The 12694-nt window shown below is 36.3% G+C and overlaps 1 protein-coding gene across 3 annotated transcripts in view; it reads right to left on the bottom strand.

Moving 5' to 3' along the window:
• Positions 1-12694, bottom strand: part of LOC122628314 — a 305366-nt gene that overhangs the window by 290838 nt on the left and 1834 nt on the right. Inside the window, exon 2 of one of the 3 annotated variants that reach the window (XR_006327004.1) lies at positions 8431-8723. The gene's annotated coding sequence lies outside the window, so the exon portion shown is untranslated. Of the gene's footprint in view, positions 1-3048; positions 3077-3434; positions 4064-8430; positions 8724-12694 lie in introns of those variants that run through there. The other 2 variants (XR_006327005.1, XR_006327006.1) reach the window with 2 other exon arrangements.

Below are 12694 nucleotides of genomic sequence, written 5' to 3'. Positions count from 1 at the left end.
AAACGAATGACACTCGTTCGAGTTTACGAGAATTATATAGAAAAAAAAAATGTACAATAATTTTGTTCGCAGGGTTTAAAAGACGAGGAAGTAAAAAAAAAAAAAAAAGAAAAAAAAAAGAAAGGAAGATGAACTTCACGAAGCAAAAGCAGGAGCAACGGTGGCAACGATAGCGGCTAGTGCCAATGGCAGCAGCAGCATCAGTATCAGCATCAGCATCAGCAACAGCAGCAACAGCAGCAGCAACAACAGCAACAACAGCAGCAGCAACAACAGCAGCAGCAGCAGCAAAACTAAGAGGACGAGAGAGCAAGGATATAAAGTGGAAAATCTTCGGATCCGCAATTTAAGAGCACGATTCCGATGCAGAGGGAGTAAGAACGTTAACGATACCGAACAAGTTGAATACCGAGTTTCGCTACATAGTTGCGAGACCTTCGGTATATCTCCTAATTATATCTTCTCTTAGCCCGAGTAAAGTTCCTCCTTTTAATGAAACGCCATAAAAAGCGGAGCGAGAAAAAGAAGAGACCAATAAGGAAACGCCGATGATGGTAGGAGGAGGAGGAGGAGAAGAAGAAGAAGAGAAAGAGAAAGAGAAAGAAAAAGAAAAAGAAAAAGAAGATGAAGGAGAAGGGGTAGAAGGAGTAGAAGGTAGAAAAGAAGGGGAGGTGACCGTACCTGAGAGAATATAAGACGAAGAGATCGGCTGCATTACGATTGCACTCGAAAAGAAAGAGAGAGAGAGAGAGAAAGAGAGATTCTACTATGCAACGCGTAAGGGGAATGAATAAAGAAGTAAAAATTAAAATAAAAAAAGAAAAGAAAGAAAGAAAGAATAAAAGAAAAAAAAAGAAGAAAAACGTCGTTTTTCGTCTTCGCTCTTCCTCCCCTATTTTCTTCCTCCATCTTTCCCCCACTTTTAACGAAAAGAGCAGCAAGTGCAGACCTCGAATGTCAACCGGCTGCAAGCAGTCGTTACACACCACGAACTTTAGATTCTTTCTTCAGAATCTTTCTCTCTCTCCCTTTCTCTCATACCTACATGGATATTATATAGATATACCTATACATTCGCAAGCGTATAAATCTTGTCAGGAGCTGCGCTTAATTGTACAATCGCGATAAATCAAACGATCAGCGGGAAGCAGTAATTATCCATACAAGAATAATGATAAATCACTGCGTAAGGACACGCAACTATAAACTGTGTTCATATATGTGTGTATTCTCTTTGTGTCTGTTTATATATATGTATGTGTACGTGTATGGGAAAATATGCGATAACGTCAATGGATATCGCAGTACGAAACCTTTCGACTTTCTTGTTTCATGATTCTTAAGGAATATCGCGGTACCCAAGGACTTTGATATTACTAATTTGTAGACTTACTCTTTTACAACGTCCGATAATAAATATTATTTTCAATAACATCCGGTATATATGCAGCTTTTATATTTTTAATCGATACTACACGAAAACTAAAAACTATGTAAGTATTTAAATGATATAGGTACTTAAGTACTAACAAAATTTCCTCAGTTAAAATTAATTATTTTATAAGAAAAATTCTATCTTTATATCACTAGTATCGATTATGTTATTGTTCTCCGTTTAAATAAAAGCATAGAAAATTTATGTCTTATATTACGTGCGACGTAATAAATTAATATCGTAACGCGTCGTTAGAGGATAATTTTTCTCAAAAGAAATGTTCTTCCATTCTCCTTCAAAAGTATTATAAATAAATATGTAAATATGTATTAACGACGATTCGACGAGCAAACTCGGTATCTTAAAGATTTTTTATATAGTTTATGTAACATCTTTTATTTTTATTTTATCGATAGGTGTATATATCTATATATATATATATACACACATCTTTATCTTAAGGTCATAAGGAAAACTACAGACGAATATGTTCCTTGAATTCGTAAATAATAATTTTATAAATATTGTATCGTAAAATTACTACCAAAATTTTGAAAGGATGATCCTTTTCTATATTTATAGAATCGCTTTGTATGTATTATATATCCTCTCCAATATGATTTCAGCGAGATATTGGACGCCAAATATATTTAAATTTAATCGTATTATTTAACGAAGGAAAGAACGAGCTGCAAAAAGAATGTATTAATAATTACATCGCCTAAAATTATATCGCTTAAAATTTATTTAAAATAGTAAAATAATTCGCCATTGTAGGATAGTACATAAGTACCTACCTATTCACGTGCGTATATAGGTAATCATAAAATATTTCATTTCGAAATATTTGATAAAAATTATTAAAATTGTTCGTGTTATTAGAAACAAAGAAAAAACAAAATAAAAAGAAATATACCTGGAGAAACGAGCTGTAAAAATAATTTATAAATAATTACATTGCCTGAAATTTAAAAATGGTCAAATAATTCGCCATATATCATACCTAAGACGATAATATATCCCATGCGTAATTTAAGAATAACGATTTAATGTACGACGTAGTGTGTTCAAGAAGCGTATGAAAAGTACTGTTCGGTAGACACGAGGATTAATAATAATATAAATACGAAAGGTTGTCATCGGTCATCGTAAAGGTCGTACGTATTCATATACACATATATATATCATATATACGAACATATTTATTGCGTAATTAATTTTTCACGCTCAAATGATATCTCTTTGTCTTTCGTTAGTTAAATTCGATGCTGCGCTAATATAACCTTATAAAATTCTAACCTAAATATGTATCTACGTAACTCTATTAATCGTAAATATCGTTGATAACGCGATAAACGCGCAATAAACGCATATTCTTAGCTACATAGTAAGTACGCAAATAACTAAATTAGTACTTACCTACATACGTAAGTACTTACGTATGTAAGTATATATTAACGTTCTTGGTGCGACGATAATTCGCCAGTAAGATAGATCAATCATGTTTCTTATTATTTCGAATCGACTGGACTCTCGTTCGGTAATACGCAAATTGAAATGAATAAAAGCATGATGACGAAAGAAATAAGAAATAACTAACAGTATTTACTTACACACGTCTGCTTTGTTACACGTTCGGCATTCGTCTGTCTCTTTCTTTCTATCCTTCTTATTCTCTTTGGACGCATGAACGCGCGCGCCATCGTCAGTATTTCATCCTAACTACCACGCGACTTACGAAATACACGTTAGAGTTGGTCCGTTAAACGACACACACAATATATATATATATATATATATATGATGTGTGTATATGTATAAGTACGTGACGGATATGCGTACAAGAGGGAGAGAGAAAAAAGAAAGAAACAGAAAGAGAGAAAGAGAAAGAGAGAGAAAAAAGAGAAAGAAAAAAGAAACATGGCAGAAAGAAAAAATGAAGAAACGCATTTCAGAAAGAGAGAGAGAGAGAGAGAGATAAACTAAAAACTACACTAACCTTTGATAGATATCAATCGATCGTAGAAATCACAAAAATTCTTCTCAAGTCCAAGTCGAAGGGCAGCAGGCACCACAGGCAATCGGTCTCACAAAAAGAAACACACACGTTCTTCGGCGTACCATGCTTATCGGTCGTTTGAAGGCATGCGCCGAAACGAACAACGGGGGTTTCAATGGCGGCGGGAGAGAGGAGGAGGAGGAAGGGAGGGGGACCGATACACAGGGGGAGCCGAGTTGTCGTTGAGGTTATGAAGAACGAAGAAAAACGAAACGTTCCAAACGAATAAGTTCCTCCCATATTTAGAAAGTAAATAACGTAAAACTCGAATTAAACGAATCGATTTAAAACGGTTCAAATGTCGGAAACGAATGTTTAAAAGAGTCACAAAAAACCGTTGGTCTCGTCGATCCGAGAGAACTATAGATAGAACTCGAGGAAAACGAACGAGAATATTGTAGTAGTTAGAAACACTTTTAGAAAGATTCCGTGTGAATCGGATTCGCGGACGAGCAAACGTCACGTAGTACATTTAAGTACTTATTTACTTATTTACTTACTTTTATTTTTGTTCGCGTTTCGCGCGGGGTTTTTCGTTCCAGTGCAACGTAAGAGTGGGGGCGCGTCGATCGGATCGTACCACTCTCTCTTTCTCTCTCTCTCTCTCTCTCTCTCTTCCTCTCCTCCCTCTCTCTCTCTCTATATATATGTATATATATATATATATATATATATATATATATATATATATATTATATGTATGTATATATCTTTCTCTGTTGTTTTTTCTCTATCTCTCTCTTTTTTCTTTCTCTTCCTCTATCTTTCTATCTCTATATCCGTCTATCTATCTCTGTTCGCCAACGATCACATCGAAACTCTGATCGATGCCTCGTACCCGCTTGCTCGCTTGCACTCGCACGACTCGAATAAGCCAACGCGGAAAGGTGTCTTTTCTTTCGTTCCTATGTAAAAGTCGTCGCGAGTCGAAAGAACGCGCCTGCTACGACGACGCTACTACACACTAACGCGCTACTACCAAAGAAAGAGAAAGAGAAAGAGACAGAGACAGAGAGAGAGAGAGAGAGAGAGAGAGAGAGAGAGAGATAGAGAAAGATAGAGAGGGGGCGACCCGTGGAGTTTATGGGTTTGCATCCTCCATACTTCTACATCGTATATCTCTCTCTCTCTCTCTCTCTCTCTCTCTCTCTCTCTTTTCTCTCTTCTTTTTCTTTCTTTCTTTCTTTTTCTATCTCTCTCTCTATCTCTCTCTTTCCTTCCTTCTAGTTATAGCTTCAGGACAAAATCCACGTGTATGACTTCGTCGTCACGGTCGACGAAGGTGAGATACGTGTCGTGAATGTGTATGCGCGCGCAAATGCAACGACCTCTCTCTCTCGATCTATCTCTCCCTCTTTCTCTCTCTCTCTCTCTCTCTCTCTCTCTCTCTTTCTCTCTCTCGGATGCGCTATTTTAGACACTGCATATATATATATATATGTATATGTATGCCCTACCTTTCCTGTAACTAAAAGATCGCACTAAAGTAACCGTGCCTTTGGGCACGTGCCTCTCGTACCGTCTATACGAATGCATTTTAGTCAAATTGACTCCCCCTCCTCGTCTTTCTTCCACCGCTTCCTACTCCTACCCTTCACTCCACCCCTCTCGACTACTACTAACATTGCTCCGCACGATGAGCACTACCTAAGTAAGTAAGTACTTACTTTCTTCGTAGAGAGCGCCATCATCGTGATCGTTTTAAAATATCGCCTCTTATCTTTTTTTATTATTTTTCTTTTATTTTCTTTTTGTTTTTTGTTTTTGGTTTTTTTATTATTGAAAAATCGTTCCTCCTTTCTTTCTTTCTTTTCTTTTTTTTTTCACACAATTTCCTCGTGAAATATTTCTGCGCGTATCTTCTGGATAGATAATGATATTACATCATTAGCGTGATCAGGGGCGTGAAATTTAAATTAAAAAAGTTAAAAGGTCGTAGGAAGTTTTATCGTTTTATAGATATCCACGTGTAACTTAACAAGGATAATAATTCTTTGTAATTGTAAGACGTATTTGATATTTTTAATTTGGCGAGGTGCGATTCGATTGTGTTATTTTTTTAATACTATTGCGATATATTTATAGGGATTTTATTATGTCTCGGTTAACCTGCCATCTACAGTAAAATTGCCGAAGGAAACCATTTGGTCTGGGCTTTAGTACTACTATGACATCGTCTTTCCTTCTCTACCCACTCTCTACTTTTCTCTTTCTATCCTTCACGGGTTCTGCTTCCCTGAAGAGACCATTTGGAGTGGGGATACGGTCGGTAAAGAAGAGTGCGACGAAACTTATCGACCCGTGAATTCGAGACTTATTATTAGCCGCGTAGGCGCGAATTGCAAATTCGTATTGCATGTCAGAGATTTCAGATCTTCTGTTTAAATATAAGAATTATTTTCAACGTTATGTTTCGACGGTGATAATAATGAATCATATAAACGAAAACATTTGGCGTTAAATATTGAAAAGAAAGAGAAAAAAAAAGAAAAAATAAGTTAATTACAATTTATTAATCTATACAAACATCGAACGATTATTAATTATAATCCTTTCTTATGCATTGTAGTAAGTACTACGTTATCTATCTTGAAAAAAGAAATAATATGCGTATAAAAAATAAAACAAAAAGAAATTTATATAAAATGATATAAAAGGAAAAAAAAATTAATCTCCGACAGGTAAGTAAGTAAGTAGGTAAGTAATTGGAGCAGAGCGAATTGTTCGACAGGACCAGACGATACCTACGTTCTTTCCCACGAAGAATTCCATAGGAAAGAAGAAACGTAAGTAAATACGTACGAGTAAGTACTTACTTATGTTTCCATCCCTCCGGGAGAAAGCTGTCGAGGTGGTAGGGGAAATTCTAGGCGGACGGCGGCCATGATGCGTCGCGGACCAATCACCGTAGCGCGTTCTCCCGTTACGGAGTAATGGCCGCGGGACGCCGCCCAATGTAAAACTCGCTGGACGTTACGCTTATTGGACACGAAGGCGTTAAAAGTTTTATCGTCCGCCTAGGCAGTCGCACTAACCCCACTTTTGAGCTTTCCTCGAGCTATTCCTCTTTTCCCATACCCTCGAGAATCATAAAAATGAATGAGAGGAAGAGAGAAAGAAAGTGTCTTTCGCGCTAACCACAAATCGCGCGAAAAATTTCTCCTTTGTACGAGTGTGCCCCCTGGACCATGTACTGAGAACTTTATCAAGTATATGCAGTAAAAGCTTCGTTTCATTTCTATTTTCGGAATCGCGTGTCAGTCACTCTTCTTGAACGCGAACTCTCGACATGTTGGAATTACTTTAAACCTGGAGTTAATTGGATCAATCCTGTTAATCTTTCGTATGAATGTTAATAACGAATGTACTACTTACTTACTTATTCATTTTATCTATGCCAGTAGATTTGAAGTTTACAAAATAGATGATGATTCAGAACAGACAATGATTTCAATGATCAGGAATTTTTAACGTTCTCTACTCGATATTAAGTAATCGATAGAAATACATAAATACCTATTTACTTTATGTTGCAATGCTCATGGAATTTCATGCACACACACACATACAAATATATATATATATATATATATATATATATATATATATATATAGTATGTCATTTACCATTATATTCTTGGAAACGATGAAATGCTTCGTCAGACCGTGAAGAACGGTATTGTCGCTAGATATTTTTCACGAGCAGGAAGACGATTAACAATATGCCAACAATATACGACCTCGTTTTCAATAATTACCCATGCTTTTCTTAAAAAGTACTTTGTTCTCGGAAATGATGAAACAAATCGGAGTAAAAAAAGAAACCTATCTACTAACCTGAAGTGCAACATTGAAATGATTCCATCAGTAATATTTTACGTATCTAAATATCTATCTATTCAATTATGAATCGAATAATTTTTAATGTTTTAATTTATATATTATAATTGTAATAAATGTGTTTTTAACTTTCTTGTAATTGTCATAGTGAATCCGTTGAATAAAACAATGGATACACTCATGTGTATCATCGTGTATTCAATAGGAGAAAGACTGGCAGACAATGTGAATAGATAAAAGTGTTAAGTACCTACATACATACGTACATATGTACTTACTTACATCGCATGACAGTGTGGTTACTTATTCAACTTCTGTCTCGTTATCATGCGCGACATGCTACCGATGACAAGCGATAAAATGACCGTGATTACCGTACAATCGGTACCTGATTAATGACACGTATTCACGCATTCTCGCATGTCGCTATTTCATTCACTTTCTCAACCATTAGGATAGCTAATCGTTTGCTCACGAGCTATAATAAAAAGGTGCATGACTCTCGTCGGCCCAGACATGTTTTAATATTTATGACATTCTTTCTCATGTTTTATTCTTATAATAAAAAAATGTAAGACAGAATTAACGAAATTTTATTTCTAAAGTGACTACGAAATCGAAAGAAAAAGAGAGAGAAAAAAAAAGAGAAAGAAAAAGAAACGGGAAACAAAGTCGATAGGAATCGTATTTTCTAATGGAGAAGTTTTATATTTACTTCGCGATTTGACTTTATAATTACGCGGATTATTCTTAAACGTAGGTGTTGCTTTTAATAGAAAAAAAAGAAAAACATGGCTTTACGTTTTATTTTACGACTATTTGATCAAAATAAAATACATAATACTAAGTTTGACTTAAGTAATATTTTCATGGGAATATATGGCTTCGTTCACTCATACATTTCACCTATGATTTACTATTTTCGAAAAAAATACTGTATTTGCTTTGCCAAAAGAATAAATGAGTAAATAAAAATAAAGAAGAAAATAAAAAAGAAAGAAGAAGAAGAAGAAGAAGAAGAAGAAGATAAATCCTTTAAATATCGATCATTATTATAAAATTATTTTCACGATGGTCATTACAGATACATACTCACCTCCCTTAATATCCCATCCTTGACGAAGTTGTTCATCCACTGGTCACCGCACTCTAGTGGTTCTCGCATGAAACGCGATGAAATAAATCGGCGCGCACTCCCGCACTGAACGCGGAACGTCAAAACGGAATACTTCGGGGCACATCTCTCGATCGTCTGTTTTTTATACGCGAATAGAGCGCAAATGTATAATTTGCTTGTCTTCTCTTATCTTCCGTTATCTCATTTTTCTTTATTCCTTTTTCTTAACATATTGAGATTAGTTCGCGACGAATTTGCAATTCGACCTCTGTCTGCAAAAGATAAGAAATAGAGACAGAAACAAAGAGAGAAAGAAAGAGAGAGAGAGAGAGAGAGAGAGTGATGAAAATATGATATAACCATTAAAGAAATTAAAAGAAAAAGAAAAAAAAAAGTAGAAAAAGAAAAGAAAAGAAAAATGAAACTTCAATCTCAACGATATCTTTTTTCTTTTTTCTTTGGATGAAACAATGTCACAAAAATTGTAGCGATCTTAGAATTATTCTATAACTAGGACGATATTCGAGGAAATAACACGGGACACCTCACTGACGACAACGATGTTCCCGAAGGACAAGGAAGAATTACCTTAGCTCACTCGAAGACGACTCACAGTCACCTAGGTCAAGATCCTAACGGTTTGACGTGCCTTTAACGAGACTATAAGAAGTCGATTTTCTTCTCTTTCTCTTTCTCTTTCTCTTTTCCGTATAACAGAGGGTGGAACCCTTCCCGATCTTCCTAGTTCTGATCGGTGTATTCCACGAAGGCGCAGAAGATAACCCCACCATGATTATTTACGAGTTTCATCCCCCGAACGAAAGGCTGAAAGGTGGTAGGATCGCGGAATAGTAACGCGGTGTCGACAAGAGTGAGAGGGTGGGGGAGGGGAAACCATGTGCTCTCTCTACGGAACAGACTATTCACCCTTCTCCTATCTCTCTCTCTTTCTCTCTCTTTCTCTTCTGTTCTTCCTCTTTCCTCTTTCTATCTGACCGCGCCTGCGCCCCCCGTTTTTCACCCACCTATACCTCCTTCCTCCTCCTTTACTCGTGCTCGCCTATCTACCGGTCACTCACTTCCCCTTCTATCCGAACAAATATAAATATATTGAGACTTCGAGATTTATTCTGACCTTTGATCATTCTTCACCGTCTATTCTTTCATTTATGATATTCGAATTTCATATTGATAGATAAATAACTACTTACTCGCATAGTCGGACTCGATTGATAATCAGTTTCAGAATTTTTTCATGAAATATATTGTGAAAACTTCGAAACGAGTTCTTTTCTTTTTTTTTTTTTTCTTTTTTTTAATTGTACAGTATAGAAATAATTTTCATTAATCTGACATAAAACGGATTAACGTCGATAACTTATTCTATATATTTCGTAAATTGTTTGCTGATAAGATTTCTAAAAATAAATATATACAGATATTCTCTCACTCGGTCGGTGTGCACTTAATGAATAAAATAGAAAGGATTTATCCGATGGTGGGTGATCACTGAACATTTTTTTTTTTTTTCGTTTCCCCTTCTTACATTCACACTGTCAAAATCGAAAGAACTCTTGATCACTGGTTTAGCTCGCGATACACTCTCGAAAAATCTTTAAGAAATACGACGGGTGTTGAGTACACGAATGAGAGGAAGGGGGTGATGGAGAGGGGTAGAAAGAGAAGAGATTGATATTAACGACGAGTAATTAACGGTATTAATGAAATATCTACGTATTATCGTAATTCTTGTAATATCGCGATCAAGGATGAAAAGGGACGATATCTATAGAACCTTTCGAGTCCGTCTAACTGGAATCATCGCGTGTAACTCCTAGTCGATACATCCCTTTACGCACTCGTTTCGTCGTCCACGGTATTTCCTTCGAGGAGGATAACCATGCGCACTGCACGAAAAACGGAAGAGGCCGCGAGTCGTCGAAGAAGGTGCACCTTATTCGTGTATCGAACATTCGCCTCACGTAGGTACATAGTCGGTAGGATGCCGCTGGTCACAAGCGTGAAACGTTACGAACCAATGGCGAGGGTCGTGGGCGTTCACGGAAAATTTTTAGCTTTCCTATGGATGGAAACCGAGACGTCTCTTTCTCCTTTCCCACGGATGCAACCACCAAGGATGATGGAGAAACCAACGAAGGAACGAGAGTAAAGGAATGAAAATGTCGCTTTCCTTTTCCAAGAGAATCGATTCAACCATCTGTGAGTATTTCCAGTCGATATAATCTTTTCTTTTTTTCTTCTTTTTCTTCCATCCTTTCTTACTTTTTTTTTTTCTTTTTCTTTTCTAATCGAACTTGAAAATTTCTCACGTACCAAGGAATTATTCTTTATCGCGAGAGCGCATGTTGATTTCATTCGTCGATTCAAAGAAATAATATGCAAGTACTTAGGTAAATTAATATTTAAATAATCAAAGTTTCTTCTTAACTCGTCCTAAAGGATAAACTTGCGAGAATTTTTGTACAGATTGAAATGATTAGAATTTTAATATTTCTTAGATAATTGATAATCGTATTATAACTTTCTGTTTTAAAAGTTTGGACACCCACGAAACGACGAAAGTAGTACATAGTTTTATATTATTTTGTTGAGAAACGTGTTAAACGTCGTTAAACATTTGAGTTGAGCACGTTTCGGTATAGATCTTACGAAGAAAAAATAAATAACGAAATGTAGGATATGTCTAGTGTAGAAATAGGATGTGTGAGCCTTGTCTCCGTCATTCCCTTTGGATTATTCCGAAAGTATGAGAAAGTCATAGAGAGAGAGAGAGAGAGAGAAGTGAGGGAGGAGAGAACGAAACGTTAGAAACCAAACACGAAAAGGGCTGGTTGACTAGCCGACTGGTCGTATAAAAACGCAGGTCGAAATTCAAACATGTTCTATTTTCACTTTTGGTGGCAGATTTCACTTTGTGACCGACGGAGAGTGTGGAAAAAATTTTTTGCTCTGAGTTAAGATTACTATAGAAAAGAGAGCGAAAAAGAGAAAGAAAAAGAGAGAGAGAGAAAGAGAGAAAAAAAAGAGAAAGTAGGACAGGCATAAATAGACACTAACAAGAGTTTGAAACGCTTCGATGATTCAAAACAAGGTTTTCCGAGATCTATTTCGAAAGAAAGATACTCGAGTGTTCTTACGTGACGTAGATAAGAGCTTCTAAACGTTGAAATATCGATTACATTCGTCGAAAATATCTCGAAATTTTTCATTCCTATTTCTTTTCTTTTTCTTCTTCTTTTTCTCCTAGTTGTTCATTTTCTCGCGTTTATGATGAATATAAAAAAAAAGGTTGTCTTGAAAAAGAAGTTTTCGTTTGAAATAAAAGCATAGAAAAAGATCGGTGGAATCATTTTGTAAAATTTAGATAAGTCGATTGCATCGTTATCTCTTAGTAACTTAGCTAAAAATTCGGTAAAGAAAATAAACGAATATCACGCGATGGTTCTTAATCTTTCGACGTTCGAACGAAATAAGTAAGTACATACGTATCTACTTATATACATATATATGTATGTGTATACTTAGAGTATACAACGATTGGCACGATTCCCAATCAACGATATTTTTAACATTTTCGGTAATTTACTTTTCTTCTTTTCGAGATATCCTTGCATTCAGTTTAGATCGTTCAAGACGAGACATCGTAAATTATTTTGAAGTTATAATGTTAAAGCGCATTTAGCGTGAGCCATGGCAGACGAATTATCGAACATAAACGTAGATAACGTGAAAACGAGCCTTCCAATATGCTGAAGAGGGCTGAAGAGGGAGAGAGGGATGGTAGGGTGGATATATAGACAAAGAGAAAGAGAGAGAGAGAGAGGAGAGGGAGGGGATTCTAGTGGTTACTTGGTTCGCGTGTAAACGGCTTCGCTTCGTTCTTCGTTGTGCTTTTACCGCATAAAATGCACTAAGATATAGCCACTTAATAAACAAGCATGTTCACCGGAGTATGTCGTGACATATAACATTACACGACTATCGTCTCTACCATCGGCCGGTTTCGAGCTGTATGCTTCCCGGAGACGACTTTTATACACAAAGAAAATATTTTCACGGCCGACCACGTTTTGGTTTCTTCTTCGGACAACGATAACGACGATTACGACGACTACGACGGCTACGACTACTGCGACGACTACGACGACTACGACGACGACAACGATGACGATGTTCTTTTACGTGAAAACAAAATGCATCGCTTGTTTTCCTTTTTCTCTCT

This window comes from Vespula pensylvanica, chromosome 4 (genome assembly GCF_014466175.1).
Source record: "Vespula pensylvanica isolate Volc-1 chromosome 4, ASM1446617v1, whole genome shotgun sequence".
Classification (NCBI taxonomy): Eukaryota; Metazoa; Arthropoda; class Insecta; order Hymenoptera; family Vespidae; genus Vespula; species Vespula pensylvanica.
Note: the sequence above shows the minus strand (reverse complement) of the source record. Positions and strands in the feature narration are given on the sequence as shown.